This window comes from Hipposideros armiger, unplaced genomic scaffold (genome assembly GCF_001890085.2).
Source record: "Hipposideros armiger isolate ML-2016 unplaced genomic scaffold, ASM189008v1 scaffold_323, whole genome shotgun sequence".
Taxonomy (NCBI): Eukaryota; Metazoa; Chordata; class Mammalia; order Chiroptera; family Hipposideridae; genus Hipposideros; species Hipposideros armiger.
In genome coordinates this window covers 1,335,288-1,352,370 of record NW_017731673.1, presented here as the reverse complement: position 1 = coordinate 1,352,370, position 17,083 = coordinate 1,335,288, and the positions used below count along the sequence as shown (strand labels likewise).

The window sequence follows — 17,083 nt, the reverse complement described above, 5'->3', positions numbered from 1 at the left end:
CAGCTCAACCTGGAGCTGGGCTGCCCTGAGTCACAGGCGACGGCATAGGCTGCAGCCCCTGTGGCAGTGGGTTGCCATGGGCTACCGTATGTAGCCAGCAGCCAGCAGCCAGCGTGAGCGGCCCTCAAGCCACAGTGAGTGGCCATCCAGAACCCAGCAACTGATCTGCCTCAGGTGGGAAGAGCGCAATGATGGTGCCAACTTGGGCCAGTGAAGCAACATCCTCCATAACTAGACTGAAGAACAAAAAGACAACAACTTGTCTGTTCCCCTCCCCCCAATTCCCCAATAAAAATCAAAAAAGAAAAAAAAAAAAAAAGAAACACCAGGATAAGACAACATACTCACCTTGTGTTAGCCCCCTAGTTGCATTACCTCCCATTACAGATAAAACTTGAAACTTGGGAAGAGTATCATTTTAAAAAGTAAAATATACTAATATGCAAGTGACTGAAATACTAATTAATCAAAAACTTTCTTCTTAGAAAAAACTTAAAGTGCATCTTTATTAACTTAAACATAGCATACAGAAATCTGCCTATGGCAGCCAACTCCAGGCAATTTTTCTGGCCACAATGCAATGACAGTGCATTAATTCTATCATCTCAGGTTGGAAAAGCTACTGCCCATTATTTCAAGGAGCTGATGAGCTAAGGGTTTTGAAAATAGGATTTTATTTAACAATAGACCTGAAATTTTTGAGCCAGAATAAAACTCCAATTTACAATGCCCTTTTCATTCTTGGTGACCCTTTAACATGTCCTAACTTTAATGCTTTAACTATTGGTAAAATTGGATGTGGAAAAGCTAAATTTAGTGAGAGAACCCTGACTGCTTTATATATTAAATTATTTTTATGTTAAAATAACCACATCAACATTTTCTTTAAGTAATTTAGCTGAATTATTAGCATATATATTATCAAGTAAATAGCACTCTATTGAATGTAATTATAATGCAAATTAAACAAGCACAATGTATGCCCGCAAGAAGTTTATTTACTAAAACAGACATTGACATAGAAATACACACAAATATCTAACATCAATGATTATAATTTTATTTATATATTTTAAGTATTAAGATTAGCAGTAATATAACAAAAGCACAAATCAAGCTTTCTTTCTACCATGTATGAGGTTATTATTTTTACTAGCATAGCATCCATGTTATACTTTTTAAAAGTTCTTTATTAAGTCTCTCATGAAAACCCTGTTCAATCACCACAGGTAAAGTCACTAATGCGTATTAACTCCATCTTTTTGCCAGCACCAACATTGACCTTTGCAGTCCCCTTAATTTCCTTCATTCTTTTCTTGTGTTCCTTTTGCTGTTTTCTCGAGGTCTTTTTCTTCTCGTACAGGCCATGTCTTGCAAGTAAGTCTATGTTTGCATTCATTTTGTGTGTGTGTTTCAAGGAATAATAAATCATACCAAAGCCAGTTGTCTTGCCCCCACCAAAATGGGTTCTAAATCCAAATACAAAGATAAAATCTCATGTAGTCTTTTACAGTTTGGCTAGTTTTTCATGAATTTCTGCCTTAGTTATTGTTGCCTTTACAGGGAGAAGGACATCGATGACCAATTGTTTCCATTGAAGTAGCCTATTGGTCATGAACTTCCTGGTCTAGATAGTTACTGTGTCATTCATGATAGTGATCAACCCTCAAGCAGCCAGAGAGCAAAATAGCTCCACGTTACTTTTTTTTTTGAGACAGAAGTGTCATATATTACTCAAGGTTGACAATGTTAAACCAAGGAAAAAGGTATTATTCTTATGTCTTAAAAGTAGATGCTTCTTAGTTTATACTTATTTGAGAATTTATCTTTTTTTTCAAAGAAAGTGGTTTTGTTCTCATGTTAAAATCATCTCTTTAAATGCATGTAAGAGATATAATACAATGAAGTTTTTGCACACTTGAAACTTTAATTATGTAATATATATGACAAATTAACTGCAAACTAAATATGAAAGTATTATTATACATAATTTAGGAAAATTGTAATTAGATTTGTTAGAATAATTTATTATTATTATTATTATTATTATTATTGATTCTGTTAACAGATCATACTTGAATTAAACCTAAACTGTGCCTTTGCAAAAATGATATCAGTGATGTGTTATCCAGGTCCAAATACTATATATCAACTGTTAGAAGTAAATTCAATATATTTTAAAATGCCACTTATAGATTGTGTATGTTATACTCATATAATTTGTCATATCTGAATATTTTATTGCTAGAATAACTATGAAGGCCTATTAAAGAAAACATGAAAATAAAATGTACAATAACAAGAAAAGAATTCTGCTTTTGTTACCTCTGTTCAACAAAGTATTAGAAGACAGCCAGAGAAATAAGGTTAAAATAAAAAAGAAATAAAAGGTAATCAAATTAGAAAGCAAGAAGTAAAATTATCTCTGTTTGCCAACAATGATTGTAAAAGTAGAAAATCCTAAAGATTATACACACACAAAAAAACTGTTAAGACTAATGCATTTATCAAGATAGCAAGATAGAAAATCAATCCACAAAATATGTTGCTATTCTGTACACTAATAATGAAAACTATGAAAAGGAAATTAAGATAACATTTGCATTTACAATAGTATCAAAAATAATAACTACTTAGGAATAAACTAAATCAAGGAGGTGAAAGACTTGTATACTCAAAACTAAAAAACATTGTTGAAAGAAATTATAGAAGACATTAATAAATGGAAAGACATTTTGTGTTAATGGGTTGGAAGACAACATTATTAAGATGTCAATATAACCCAAAGCAATCTACAGACTTAATGCAATCTTTATCAAAATCCTAACATTGTTTGCAGAAATAAAAATGTACATCCTAAAATTCATATGGAATTTCAAGGGACCCAAAACAGAAAAAACTATCATGAAAAGGAAGAAAAATGTTGAAGGTCTTACATTTCCTGACTTCAAACTTTCTACAAAGTTGCAGCTATCACAATGCAGTACTGGGATAAAGACAGACATGTAGACCAATGGAATATAATTAAGAGCCCAGGCATGCACGCTCATACATATAGTCAAATGGTTCTTGACATGTTGCCAAGACCATTCAATGGGGGGAAAACAGTCTTTTCAATGAATGAAGGGAAAACTGAATATCCACCTGCAAAAGAATGAATTTGGACCCTTACTTAATGTCATATAGAAAAATTAACTCAAAATCAATCAAAACTTTAAATGTAAGCATTAAAATTATTAAACATTTCAGAAGAAAACATAAGAGAAAAGATTCAGGACATTGGATTTGACATGGGGTTCCTTAGACATGACACCAAAAACACAGTTAATAAAAGAAAAAATAGATATATTAGATAATATTAAAATTAGAATTTTTTGTGAATCAAAGGATACTATCAGAAGAATGAAATATCAACCATGGAATGGGAAAAATATTTGTAACTGATATATCTGATAAAATATTAATATCCAGCATATGTAAATAACTTCTACAACTTAACAACAATGACAACAACAAAAACCCCAACAACCCAATAGAAAATGGGCACAAGACTTGAATAAACATCTTTTCCAAAGAAGATATACAAATGGCCAATAAGCACATTAAAAGATGCAAATCACTAATCTTTAGAAAAATGCAAATCAAAACCACAATGTGATATCACTTCACAGACATTAAGATGACTATCATCAAAAACAAAACTAAAGGGCCAGCCGAGTGGCGCGTTGGTTAAGAACTGGCTTGGGACGCCAGAGGGCCCCGGTTCGGATCCCACATATGAGGGCCATTGACACTGCCCTCTACAGCTAAGATGCTGAACAGCAGCTCAACCTGGAGCTGGGCTGCTGTGAGTCTCCGGTGAAGGCGTAGTCTGCAGCCCCTGTGGCAGTGGGTTGCCATGGGCTACCGTATGTAGCCAGCAGCCAGCGTGAGCGGCCAGCAGCCGCAGTGAGCGGCCGTCCAGAAGCTGGCAACTGATCTGCCTAGCCCGGGAAGAGCGCAATGATGGTGCCAACTTGGGCCAGTGAAGCAACGTCCTCCACAACTAGACTGAAGAACAAAACGACAGCAACTTGTCTGTTCCCCTTCCCCAAATTCCCCAGCACTGTTCCCATCCCCCCATTCCCCAATAATAAAAATCTTTAAAAAAAAAACTAAAGAAAAATAAAATAATGAAAATAATGATTGTTGGTGAGGAAGTGGATAATATAGAATGCTTGCGCTCATCTAATGGAACTGTAAAAAGTGATAGTCACTATGGAAAACAATATGGAGTTTCCTCAAAAAATTCAAATAATGTTGTTAAGGTGGCCCTAATCCAATCAGACTGGTGTCCTAATATGAAGAAATTCGGAGGCATAAAGAGGCATCAAGGGTGCATGTGCACAGAGTAAAGATCATGTGAGGATATAGCAAGAAGACAGCTATCTGCAAGCCAAACAAAGTGGCCTCAGAAGAAATCAAGCCTACAGACACTTTGATCTTGAACATCTAACCTCCAGATCCCTGAGAAGTAAATTTCTCTAGTTTAAGCCATCCAGGCTGTTGTGTTTTGTTATGGCAGTCCTAGTAAACTAATACAGGTCCAGAGCACAGAGGAAAACTTCCAAATTCCTATTTTCAAGCCCACATAACACTGATACCAATTCTGAGAAATCACACAAAGAGAAAGAAAAACACAGAAAAATTGCAGCCAGACACATTGATGCAAAACCTTAAATAAAATATCAGCTAGGAAAGGTCTAGTGTTAGGTAAATATTTAACATAATTTATGATAATAATAAAAAGTCAGTGAAATAAAAACATACAATATTTTGATAAATGCTAGATGATAGCTCACAAAAGTCAACATCACAACGTAATTTCTTGATTAATAAAACACTTCTTAATACAATATTAGTACAGTGGTCGCCCACAATCTTTGGTTTTGTTTTCAATGGTTTCAGTGACCCTAAGTCAACTGCAGTCTGAAAATATTAAATAAAAAATTCCAGGAATAAGAAAAATAATAAGATTTAAGTAGCCCCTCACTGAGTAGTGTGATAAAATCTCACATAGTTCCACTGTGTCCCGCCTGGACTTGAATCATCCTTTTGTCCAGGGAATCCACTCTGTATAAGCTACCTTCTTGTTTGTTACAAAGTAGTCCTCTGTTATCAGATCTACTGCTGTCTCGGCACCACACTGCTTGTGTTCAAGTAAACTTCATTTCAATTAATAAGGTCCCCAAAGCCATTAACATAACTTTATTGCAATATATTGTTATAATTGTTGTATTTTATTATGTTATTGCTGTTAATCCCTTAATGTGCTTAAACTTGTTTTTCACTGTGTCTAATATATATATTAAACTTTCTCACAAAAATATATGTATAGGAAAAAACAGTATACGTAGGGTTGGTACTATATGTGGTTTCAGATACCTATTGGGGATCTGGGAATGTATCGTATTCTCTACAGGTAATGGAGGAGTATTGTGGCTGGACATTTCCTTAGGAGCTGTAGCTATGACTACAGATATCTAGATATACATACCTTAAAACAAAAACCACCATCATTTTTTAATTGAAATAAAATTGATATATAAGATCGTGCTATTTTAAGGTGTACAATGTGTTGATTTGATATACTGGGGGTGCCAAAAAAATGTATACACATTTTAAGAGATGTTATCTATGCTCAAGCAGTAGTTCACTGTAATCAGAAGTGTCTGGATGTTGATGCAACCACTTTGAGCACCTCTTGTAATTGCAGAAGTCAAACGTGACTTGTACTCATCTTTTGTTACCAGTATATATTGAGTATTACAATTAATACAGTTTTTCCTTTCTTAAAATGTGTAGACATTTTTTTGGCCCCCTCTGTATTTATATATTGAAATGTGATTAGCACCATAACATTAGCTAACACTTCTATCAGGTCACATAATTATGATTTTTTGTGTGTGTGTGGTGGAAAAATTTAAAATCTAGTCTCTTAGCAAATTTAAACTTCATAACACAGTATTGATTACTATAATCACTTTGCTGTGTGCATTAGCTCTCCAGGACTTATTTAACTACTAGTTCCCTGTATACCCTTAAATAACACATCCCCAATTCCCCCATCCCTTAGTCCCTGGTAACCACCATTCTACTCTGTTTTACAAGTTTAGCTTTTTTACATTCCCCATAGAAATGATATACAGAATTTGTCTTTCTCTATCTGATTTATCTCACTTAACATAATGCACTCAAGGTCCATCCATGTTGTCACAAATGGCAGGATTTCATTCTTTCTCATGCCTGAATAATAGTCAATTGTATAAATATACTGCATCTTCTTTATCACTTCATCCAATGATAAACACTTAGGTTATTTCCATATCTTGGCTGTTGTGAATGATGATGCAATAAACATGGGAGTGCATATATCTCTTTGAATTCGTTTTCATTTCTTTTGAACATATACCCAGAAGTGGAATTACTGGATCATATGGTAATTCTATTTTTAATTTTTTGAGGAATCTCTGTACTGTTTCTCTTAGTGGCTAAATCAATTTACATTTCTACCAAGAATGTACAAGGGTTTCCTTTTCTCCACATCCTTGCAAATATTAGTTATCTTTTGTCTTGTTGATGATAATCTTTCTAACAGGTGTAAAGTGATAGCTCATTTTGGTTTTGATTTGCAGTTCCTTGACAGAATCTTTTTTTAATAAGATTTTATTGGGGAATTGGGGAAGGGGAACAGTTAAGTTGTTGTCCTTCAGTCTTAGTTGTGGAGGGTGCTGCTAGCTCAGCTCCAAGTCCAGTTGCCATCCAGCCGCCCGTCGGCAGCTCGCGGCTGCTCAGCTCAAGGTACCATGTTCAATCTTAGTTACAGGTGGGCATAGTCCACCATCCCATGTGGAAGTCAAACTGGCAACTTTGTTGCTAGGAGCACGTGCTCTCAACTGAGCCACTTGGCTGGCCCGAGAATCACTTTTTTAATTAAAGTTTATTAGGGTGACAAGGGTAGGTAAAGTTACATAGGTTTGAATTGTACAATTGACAGAATCATTTTTATTAGCAAAACTTTACCTATAATGTAAGCAAGGATGCACATCACCACTACTACTGGATAAATAAAAGAAATAAAGTATAAATACTTATACAAACAACAATAATATTTTATGTAAATTATATGATTGCATTCTTGGAAACAATTTTTGCACAGCAATTAAAATTAATAGTGGAATTCAGTAAGACTGCTGATTACAAAATTCATATACAAAACTCAATATATTTTCAATATATAAAAATAAATTAGAAAGTATAGTGGGAAGAAATATTTCATTTACAACAGTAACCAAACTGAACTACTGATGAACAAATTTAACAAGTTCGGTGTGTGACCTTTAAAACTTTTTAAGATACTTAAAAACAGACTTAATGCACAAATATTATTTTTTGATAGAAATGTCCCAATTTAACTATTCCCTAAATTAATATCAAGATTTAATATGATATAAGTAAAAATAATAATATATTTGAGGTCTTGACAAATTTATATTAATATGTAGCTAAAAGCTATTCAGAAAAAGGGAGTAAATGGTCATACTAAACTTTCTTCCAGATTTTAAAATCATTTAAGGTAATTAAAGGAGTTTGAAACTCTTACTTGAATAGAGTATAACAAACAAAGAGCACAAACATTTCAGAAATATGCTCAAATATTTATAATATTTTAAATATGAATAAGAGTTGATTGAACAAGATTTCTTAATGTAATTTTCAGGTTATTATTTATTTTAAGGTAGGCCCCAATCTTCCAACACTATAAAAATATTTCTTCCATGTTTACATCTTTGTTCAATCTGCAATTTATTTTAGTATCAGAAGTGTTATATGGACAGGAAAATATGGAACCTTTTAAACAGTACCAGTGAGGTAACATATTTCATCCACCAAAGCAGTAATGATTACAATGTTTTGTAATATCCACTCTAGAAGAGAGTGAGGGAAACTCATACTTTGACATTTGTAGGGCAGGAATGCAAATTAGTGATTGTGGGTGGGGGTTTGGACAACTTGACAATATCTATCAGAATTTAAATTGCAAGTATTATTTGAGGTATTATTCCACGTCTAGAAATTTATTTTACAAATATACCTATATAAGTTCCCAGAGATCAATACTTCATTTGTTATAGTGCATGTGTCTTATACATGTATATAAATCAATTATCTGTCTGTCTAGCTATCTGTGTGTGTAGTGTGCATATTGGTTAACCATTTCTTGAAATATATACACACAAAAAATATTTTTTTCTGTAATAATTTTTTAAAAATATTTAAACATTCACCGTATTTTTTTATCACACTATGTAATGTTCTTCCATGTCTATTCATTGCTTGATAGCTTGATAGCTTTTTTCTATGAGTTTTTTTCTGTTTTATTTATTTGTTTATTTTGTTCTTTAATTCCACATATAAGCAAAATCACATTGCATCTGTCTTGCTGTCTGACGTACTCCATTCAGCACAATTCTCTCCAGGTCCATCCATGCTGCTCCACATGGCGAGAACCCATTCCCTTCTCTGGCCAAGGAATATTCCATTGTATATATATATACATTTATCTTTATCCTTCTCTTTATCCATTTATCCATCGATGGACACCCAGGCTGCCTCCACATCTTAGCCTTTGTAAACGATGCTGTACTGAACATATAGATGCACACATCCCCTCAAAGTAATGTCTTAAGTTTCTTTGGATAAATGCCCAGAAGTGGGATTACTGGGTCCTTCTTTGTCTCTTATTATAGCCTTTGTTTTAAAGTCTATTTTGTTTGGTGTAAGTATTGCTACTCAGCTTTTGTTTTGTCTTTTTCATTTTCATGAAATATCTTTTTCCATCTCTTTACTTTCAGTCTCTGTGTGTCTTTTGATCTGAAGTGATTCTCTTGTAGGCAGCATATGTAATGGTCTTGTTTTCTTATTCATTCAGGCACACTATCTTTTGACTGGAGGACTTAATACATTTGCAGTTAAAGTAATTGTTGAGAGATGTGTAGCTATTGACATTTTATTATTCATATGGTTGATCTTTTTTTTATTGATAGCTGTTTTTAAAATCATATTTTACTAAGGTATAGTTGGCATATAATATTATATTAGTTTGGTGTACAACAGTACTTTAACATAGCAAATTTCAATTATATAATACAATACAATATTATCAATATAATCACCATGTTACACATTAGATCCTTGGACCTTATTTATCTTATAACTGAAAGTACCTTTTTACAAACTTTTCTTTGTTTTTTCATTTTTACAATGACTATGTATTTTCAGTGAAAAATAAGCAGTTTATGTAAATACCAATATCATCTGAAATTAAATAATTTTAAACAAGGTGGTTTATTTATAATTTATTATTCAATAATGCCTGCAAACATATGATAAATAGTATTATAACATTCATATAAAAGCCAATTGCACCAGAAAAATAAAGGATTTCAGTATCTTCTATTGTGTGAATATACCAAAAATTTTATGCATATTCCAAAAATTTCCTGGGTATAACTCACATACACAAAATGTAGAAAAAGCCTTTAATCTCAGGCATCTAGGAATTAAATATATATTCTACACTTCAACCCATGAATATTCAAGATAAGCATGCAATGAACATGGGAAAAGTAAATACATGTATACATATTAATATACATTAATGTGTATCTATCCATCTATCTATCTATCTATCTATCTATCTATCTATATCTGACATATATATATAACCACAGTTTTTAAAACATTTTTTTGTCAGAAACCTAAAAATACATCTGGCTTTTGCTTTGGAAACAAATAATTTGGTCAATATGACTCTCATGATAGTATTTTTATATTATCTTATAGAAGTTCTTATAGCATTGGTCTAAAAATTTGTTATACCAATAGCACCAACAAGGCTACATTATTTGATAAATCAATTGACTCTTTCTTTAAGAAAATGAATACAACCCATAGGTGTTCACTCGTTGTTTATTAAACTACTCTGATTTAGAAAATGCCTCTATTCAAATACTTCTACAGGGAGCTGTTGGGAATGTTACATGCCTCAGTAATTTACAGTTCTTGAATTAAAGCCCAGCAAATAACATGTAAATATGATTATATAAATACTGACCTTTCATTTACTTAATGGTTTTGGAAGCTTATAGTCTGTACCAAGAAATACTTTACAAATAAGCAAGTGCTTTTAGGGAACAATAATTTCCTTTCACATGAATTCTATGAGTCTAAACATTTACTTAACTTATGTTTCCATTTGAAAAGACCACAAAACTCTAATACTATTCATACTACTCCAGTGCATGCTGGTTATCATGCAATAGGAGAGCTATAGATAAACCAGAGTTTTCATAAATATACACTATGTCAGAATAGCATGCTAATAACTAGCACCAAAGATATTTTTAATAAATGTTATTTAAATATTTTCCTAGTTATGTAACTACAACTTGAAGATGAGAACTTAAATTCAAAGTATGTCTTATGGTATCTGTGTGGGTATTTTACAGCCAAATTTTAAAATGAGCTAAGTTTTAAATATTTGTGCCCCATTAAAAATTCCAGAAAAGAAATAAAGGAGCATTTGTAATTTACTAAAATACCAACATACATTTTAAAAGTGGTAGCGATACTTACAAAAGGAAAAATTAAATGAAAGCAATTAGAAGTCATTTATGACACATAGATATAAGAACATTGATTTTTATAAGTTTCAAAATGAGGTATGATCAATAAATATAGTGAATGCTGCTGCCGAGTGCCATCCAATGGGAAGGCAGGGATCTTCAATGGTGGAAGTAGCGCTTCGAATCTTAGTGACAGTGTGTGACAAGTTTCAACTTGTTCAGTGCAGTCAGTCAGGTGTGAGCTCTGGATGAGAGAAGGTGTGTTTTAAAGCATGCTGTAGAGGCTGGCCGAGTGGCTCAGTTGGTTAAGAGCTCACTCAAGAGTGCGAGCTCTGAGCAATAGCAGTTCGAGTCCCGGCCCGAGCTGATCTGCTGCTGAGCTGCCAACAGGTGGCAGGATGGCTCAGCTAAATAAATAAATAAATAAATAAAGTGTGCTGTAAATCATGGATCATGACCAATGCATGTACATGAAATAAGCAAATGATTTTATCCTCCATCATGACAATGTTCCATGTCACACATCACTTCTGGTATATGGCAATTTCTGTCAAATAAAAACATTATGGTTTGTCCTCATCCACCTTATTCGCTGCACCTGGCACCTTGCTACTTCTGGCTCTTCCAAAAAGTCAAAATGTCCGTGAAAGATAAACGTTTTGAATCTATTCAGGACATCAAGGCAGCCATGACAGTGCAACTAAAGACACTCATGAAAGAAGACTTCTGAATTGCTTTAGAATGTGGAAAGAATAATAGGATAGGTGTGTTCAAAGAAGGATGAATGGCAATGTCTTTTACTGTAATAAATTGTTTTTATTTAAACATTCACTATATTTCTGAGCACACCATATATATATATACCTTCTGAACCAGTCTGATTGTTGGTTCTGACTTCAGGGGATCAAGGTAAACCAAATATTTATGTAATGGGGATTCATTTATTTATATATTTATGTCTGGTTCAGAAGGCATATGTATCTTTCTGATGGGTACATAGTTGCACAAATTTGCAAATGGGACAACTGACAAATGGATTTTAAAAACCATATTTTATGAAATAAACTCATGCACACGCCATTAATATTCACATATACTTTATAAAATCAGAACAAACAAATTTACAAAATTCACCAGCATGAAGCAGTTATGAAATTAGACAATTGGATATTGGGGGAAGAAGACAGGGTCAGTGTTAACTTACTTGTGTGTATTTATTTTAAACTAGTGCCAGAAGTGATAAGAGAAAAGAGAAATCACAAGGTGAAGAAAATGCTTTAGTAACAAGGGGAAAACACTGTAGTTTTAGAAAAAAGAAACCAAACCAACCAGTACCTTAAGCTAGTCATACAAAGTTCTTGTTAGACACAGCTTACATGTATAGTTAAAAAACGGGAAAAAAATGTTTCAAAGTAATCAAATAAATCAGGCAGTGAATATATTTTCAATCATACATGAACTTATATTTTCAAGGTGTAAGAATGTTGCCAGTTAATACAAAGAAAAATACAACAGATTAGGAGTACATGATAAAATGAGGGATGCCCAACTAAATTTGAATCTCAAATTAATAATGAGTAATTTTAAAAATAATTTTTCTACTAAAAATATTCATTGTTTATATAATGTTCAAATTTATCTGGGTATCCTGTATTTTTATGTTATTTATATCTGGCAGCTCTGCAGCTGCAAGGATGAACAAAACCTTTCATTTTCATTCAATTGCACTAATACTTCCTCTATTACATACATCCTACTGTGCACATCTTAATATTTACTTCTTAATATCAATTATTGTATTTTTAGTTCTACAGTTTCCATTTGATTTGTTTGAGATTTTATATCTGTAATATAATTCTGTTTTTTAATCTATTTTCTTGAAAATATTAGTTATACTCTTTAAGCTTGTGTCTGATAACTTCAGTATTCTATGATTTATTTCTATATCACAAATATAAGCCTAAAAGCTAAATGTATTAAACTCCTAAAGCAAAACTTGAGAGAAGATCATTGTGACCTTTGTGTAGGCAAGGTTACTTAGACAGCATAAAAGTAAAACTTGATAAATTAGACTTCAAGGTAAAACCTTATGGTCTTCAAAAGACATTATTAAGAAAACAAAAATGAGAAAATATTCACAAAGCATTTACGTGTCAAATGTCTTATGTGCAGAATATATAAAAAAAATTTTATAATTTAGTAGTAAAATCACAAGCAACACAATAAAAAATTCGACAAAACACTGGACAAAATATTTCACTGAAGAAGATACACTAATGGTCATATTAAAGGTCAATAAACACATGAAAATATGCTCAACATAGTTATAAGTAGTGAAATGAAAGTTAAAACAAAGGTATACCTCTTCACAGTTACTGGAATTGCAAAATATGAACAACTGACAATACCCAATGTTGAGGATAACATAGAGCAAAGAAACTCACTTATAGTTGATAGGAAAATAAAATGGCACAGTCACTTTGGAAAACATTTTGGCAGTTTCTCAAGCAGTCACACATGCTTGTCATATGACTCATTATTTCACTTTTAGGTGTCTATCCAGAGCAATGAAAACATATATCTATTGGGCCGGCCGAGTGGCGCGTTGGTTAAGAGCTGGCTTGGGACACCAGAGGGCCCCGGTTCGGATCCCACATATGAGGGCCAGTGACACTGCCCTCTACAGCTAAGATGCTGAACAACAGCTCGACCTGGAGCTGGGCTGCCGTGAGTCACCGGCAACGGTGGGGGCTGCAGCCCCTGCTGCAGTGGGTTGCCATGGGCTACTGTGTGTGGCCAGCAGCCAGCGTAAGTAGCCAGCAGCTGCTATGAGCGGCCATCCAGAAGCTGGCGAATGATCTGCCTCACCCGGGAAGAGCGCAATGATGGTGCCAACTTGGGCCAGTGAAGCAACGTCCTCCACAACTAGACTGAAGAACAAAAGGACAGCAACTTGTCTGTTCCCCTTCCCCCAATTCCCCAGCACTGTTCCCATTCCCCAATTCCACAATTTAAAAAAAACACCAAAACATATATCTATATAATGACTTGTATGAATAATTATGATAACTTTAGTCCCAATAACCCCAAATTGAAAACAATACATATGCCATCCATAAGTGAATGGATAAACACATGTGGTACATGCATACAATGGAATCCTATTCAGCAATAAAAAAGAAAAACTACTGATACTTGCAAAAACTTGGATGAAACTCAGACATTAGTGCTGAATGAATGAAGCCAGTCTCAGTAAAGTACATACGATATGATTTATTCAAATGATCTTACAGAGGTCAGAAAACTAACTCATAATGATAGAATCATGTGGTTACCTGAATCAAAGTGTGGCAGGTAGGTATCCAAAAAGAAGCAGAAGAAAACTTTGTGAGGCAATGAAAATGTTTGATATTGTGATTTGGTTGGTGGATAAACAAGAGTATCCATTTATCAAAAATCATAAATGTTCAAAAGATGTGCTTTTTAATTATAAGTTATACCTCAAAATGTAGATTAAAAATTGAAGGTGAAATAAAGTATTTTCACAGAAGTTCACAGAACTTTGATACCAAAATAATTTTTTCAAACAGAGGAAAACTGAACACAGGAAAATCGTCATGCATTCATTCAGAAAGTAAAAGCACCAGTGAAAGTATCTGTATAAATATAAAAGAACGTTGACTGTCTAAAACAATAATATAATTGTCGCATGAAGCTTAAAATATACATAAAATTAAAATACATGGAAATAATTCCAAAAAATGCAGGAGGTAGTAAATGGTGCTAAAGTATTTTGAAGTTCTTACATTGCCTGGGAAGTGGTAAAGAAACTAAGATAAAGTATGCATTAATAGGCAAAGCCATGTTTCAATATTTAGAGTAATCACTAAATTAAACAATGAGAAATATATATATATTTAAAGTAATGGATGCTGTGGTACACCTTCCAGGTCCCATTCCTTCAGGACCAAAGCACTAATTTCCATAGTTGATGAGATTATTGGTTGCTGACTGTATCAGGAATTGCTCTCAGCTAATAAGAGCTACTTCACCCACGGTTATAGTCCTTTCCCTGGTCAGGCTGCCTCTAGTGACTAAAATGAGGGAATACGTAGGCTACAATCCCCTCCCCTAATTTGAGACAAATCTGCATGAGTATCCCAACTTCACAGCTCCCTCTAGAATTGCCTGCTGTCTTTTTATCATTGTTCAACTTCTCTCATTGTTCAATCTACTTCATTTTACTTCTCTACAGTTGTTGATCATAGGTGTCATATCCCAATAAGATTCCTGCATGCACAGCTGCCTTTCAGAGTCTCTTTAATGAGGAACCTAACCTATGAGCATTGGTGCCAGAAGTGGTTTGAAGAAGCAGACCATAAAACAGATATTTGCGGCTGAGTCACTCCCTGTCCATCTAACAATGAGAACCCCATCACTGGTAGTATGTGACACAGATAGGCCTTAGCATCAGGTAGCGTTTTCATTGTTAAAACTTTCACTGGTGTATGAGAATGTGTTTGTGACTTGAGTGTACACAGGAACAAGTAATTATATGACTGATGGTATGGATGGCTATTGCTGGGGCTATTGATTCATTAGAGAAATATAATTAAAAGCCTAACTGTACTTAACATTAATTGTGAAAGCCAGTGAACTGCCCTTGCTGCATATAATGAGCCTCTTATTTCTTGTTGCTAGAGGAAAGAAAAAAATAAAGAACAGGGATCACATTCAGAACTCACTTATAAGAATTAAAATAGCAGAACTCCAGAGGAGGTTAAATTCCCAGCCTCAGCAAGTCTGATATGCCTAAATCAGAGACCTCATTGGGAAGGTTGTCAACCTGAGGCGTTGAATGGGGACCTCAGGACTAATGTAGTACAAAATCTTGAATCTCTAGATTCCCCTGAAAGTCTGGGCCTGAGGAAATTGCCCATCTTCCCTGTCAAAGGCTAGCCTTCTGTCTTTGCCTTAACATCATGCAGAGTCCTCTGCCTTGCAAGACAATACATGCAGCCCATCAAGATCCAGCCCAGTATCTCCTTCTGGCTGCTAGATAGATAATTAAGATTAGTCACAACATAGCGCTGCTAAGGAACTTCTTAGTCAAGTGAAAGAAGAAAGAGACTTCCAGGAGTTATAGGATCTTAGCAACATAGACAAGAACTGGATCAGTAGGTAGGAGAGTACATGAGTCTCCTGGATCAAGAAGAGTATCACATTGGATTGGATAAAAGAAAGTTATTTGACATAAGAGACCTCTGTTTTGATATAGGATTTAAAACCATTGTAAAAACCTCAGGAGACAGTGTTAAGCACAATGCTCAGATGACTCTTGCAAACCTAGAGAAAGCAACGGCCCACACTACATGATGTTGAAATGCTAGAGCTATAGTGGCAAATGGTAAAAAAAAAAAAATGGATGCGAGAGGTAGGTCTACTAGAGTAGATATATTATGTAAGATTGAAAAATCCCACAATATAACTGTGTTTCTTAGAGGATCCTGAAGGGCTCCTACATCTAGCAATACGATAAGCATGCAAGCTGAAGGAAAAAGCAACGTTGAGAAGGTCTAATATGGCCATCCTCTGTAGAACAAAGTTGGTTTTAGACAATGTTATTACAGAGCTGAGCTCACTGACAGCAATGGGGATGACGTTATCCTCAAATAATAGAAAACAGGTAATGGTGCTTAACTGCCGGAAGCAAGGCAGGAACAATTATCACAATAAGCAAGAAGTCTAGAATGGCAGCCAGAGGGTCTTAATCCTTAGAGAGAGAGATGAAAATGGTTAAAAGAATATGGTGTTTCCAATGGCAGGAAGGATAGGAAACAAACAAGGATATTGCTCAAATTATACAAACAAAGGAATCAAGGATATATGGTCAGGAGGCTAAAGACAGATATTCCAAAATCACAATTTCTCACCCATTTTCTGGACCTGAGTCAGTATTCACACCTGGAACCCAGTAACTGAAGGGTAGTCCAGACCCCTAGGAGTTTGGTCACTACAACATATCAGTAAGTGTAGATGATAACAATTACCCCAGTCCTTCATCAAAGGGACCAAGGGCTCAAACATTTCAAGGACTATTTGATTCGGGATTCTAATTGATACCCAGGCATCTAAAGTATAACAATGGCCCTGATGGTACAGTTATAGTGTATATGAGCCAAAAAATCATTTAGTTCTCCCCCAGGTCAGGCTTACAGTAGGGTCACTGGGTCCACAGATCCACACAGTGGTCATATCCTCAACCCCCAAACATATAATTGGAAAGCTTACACCTGGAAATTGACACATCCCTAACATTACTTCCTCGGTCTGTGAGGTAAGAGTCATCCTCATGGCAACAATCAAGTAGAAATATCTGAAACTTACCCTCTCACCCACTTCAAACAAAATTGCAA

General features: G+C 34.4%; 1 pseudogene; it reads right to left on the bottom strand.

The window, feature by feature from the left end:
* Positions 1-1,216: 1,216 nt before the first annotated feature.
* LOC109392293 (40S ribosomal protein S24 pseudogene) lies at positions 1,217-1,651 on the bottom strand (annotated as a pseudogene).
* Between the last annotated feature and the right edge of the window lie 15,432 nt (positions 1,652-17,083).